Source organism: Microtus ochrogaster, unplaced genomic scaffold (assembly GCF_000317375.1).
Source record: "Microtus ochrogaster isolate Prairie Vole_2 unplaced genomic scaffold, MicOch1.0 UNK16, whole genome shotgun sequence".
Taxonomy (NCBI): Eukaryota; Metazoa; Chordata; class Mammalia; order Rodentia; family Cricetidae; genus Microtus; species Microtus ochrogaster.
The window spans coordinates 6,315,651-6,317,774 of record NW_004949114.1 but is presented as its reverse complement, the minus strand read 5'-3'; positions in this window follow the sequence as shown (position 1 = coordinate 6,317,774).

Sequence of the window (2,124 nt, the reverse complement as noted above, 5' to 3'; positions counted from 1 at the left end):
ACAGAGTGGTCCCTGCAGAGGGCACTCTCGCACATGACCTTCAAACGCTCCAGTCCATCCTTGTCAGCAGCTGCCAGCACAGCGTCTGCCACACTGTGGATGTCTGGTTCCTTCCCAATGTATATGAACACCATCATCGCCTTGAAGAATTGCTACTCCATGTCAATGAAGTTCTTTTTGTTCTCCTCTATTTCCTGTTTAAACATAGCTGTTAAATTGAAGAACAAGCTGTTAAGATGGTCTTGAGAGCCCGGAATTCCTGTCCAGCTGCCTTCAAGCAGCAGTCTGTGAAGCAGGAATATTTCCACAACTCCCCTAGCTCAGCTGCCAATGTGAACCTGGCAACCTGGAACGTTTGCTTCATTTTCTGGTTAGAGATCTTGAATGAATCATTGACCATGTTCACCTTGCAGATGAGGGTGAACTCATCTTCAGGAAGAATCTGATATGCATGGGAGAAGATGAAATCTTGAGGGATGAACCTTTTGCATCGCAGGTTGTAATCTGGCAGGAAACTGAATACTCTTGGGCTCCTCGTGATTTGGGTTTTTTTCTCCTTAGGTGCTTGCAATCCAGAACTGGAATGTTACCCAAATGTGACTCTTTAAACAGCTGAGCAACACTAGGTAAGCTGACAGGTAATCTGTGGTTTCCTCCTTGATCCTGTTGGAGTGTACTCTTAGACACCATTTGTCATTGTCTCCTGTTGAGAAAGTCAGGTTTCTAATGCTGTCCCACATTTCCTAAAGGAAAAAAATGGAAGTTACTAATGGTCCACCTGTAGGATAAATTCTGGACAGTATTTGTGTGTAGTCCCAGCTCTGGGCTGTCCTGCCCTCTGACATTTCTCATGGGGGTGGTTTAAAGGTTAAACTGGATCCCAAATGAAGAACTAGAATTTGTTTTCTCTTCACCCTATGAAACACAATAAGAAACAGGGTATAGATTTTTGATTTATGTTTCTTATCTGTTACCTCTTCTATGTAGCAACAACTGTATTTCTTGAAATTTTCACTCCAGATTTCAATATTAGTTTTACAGAAGACAGCCAACGCTACTATTAGGGAGTATTAAATCATTCAATTTGTTTTCTAGATTGAATCTTAGGTAACTAGTTTTGTGAATAGGTAAATAGTTTTGGCAATTATACATTATTTTTTAAAGTTTGGAACATTTTATACACTCTTATCTAAAAATATTGCTCCCGGGTTCTCTATAGTAACAGAACATATGCAGTGAATCTCTCTTTATTTGAATAAAGGGGATTTATGTGAATTATTTAGTACTGCACTCCTAACAGCATGACATCCCACAGTGGCTAGCAGTGAAGGTCACATCCAACAATCCAGTATGCACTTAGTCCAGGAGGTTAGACATGTTGCCTGGTCTTCAATAAAGACAGAAATTACAAGGAGAATTCTCTAATGCCAGTGAAGGAATGGACTTGCTGCAAGATGAGTGTAAGCAGCAGAGATCAACAGCTTCCTTCTTCCATGTCCTTAAATAGGCTTCCAGCAGAAGGAAATTCTGATAGCTGATCTAAAATTCCAGAAAATTAGCTTGACACAAATCTAGGGGCTGAAAACTCTGTTTAAGATGTATTGTTTGAGAGAAGAATCCATTTGCAGTAAGAAAATAACAGTAAAAAGCTAGCAGTCCTCAAATAAACAAATGAGAGACAAACTGGGAAAGAAATCAGAGAAAAAATTTCAGAATAGCCTCTAATAATTTAAACAATCTTGGGAGTAACTAATAAAGCAAATGAAAAGATTTTATGATAAAAATTTCATTTGTTTGAGGAAGAAATTGAAGAAGACATCAGAAAATGGGAAGATCTCCCATGCTTATGGATAAAAATGGGCATTCTAAAAGAGCAATCTACAGATTCATGCACTTTGCTTCAATGTTCAACGCAATTCTTTACATAACTCTTAAAGTCCTTTCACATCTTCATATGGAAATACAAAAGACATTGGATAGCTAAAATATTCCTGAACACTATAAGAAATTGTAGTGCTATTGGAAGTCCTTCTGTATATGTGTTGCTTTTATTGATTAACAAATAAAACCATTTTCAGCCAATGTTTTAACAGAGTAACACCAGGCAGGAAATTCAAATAGAGA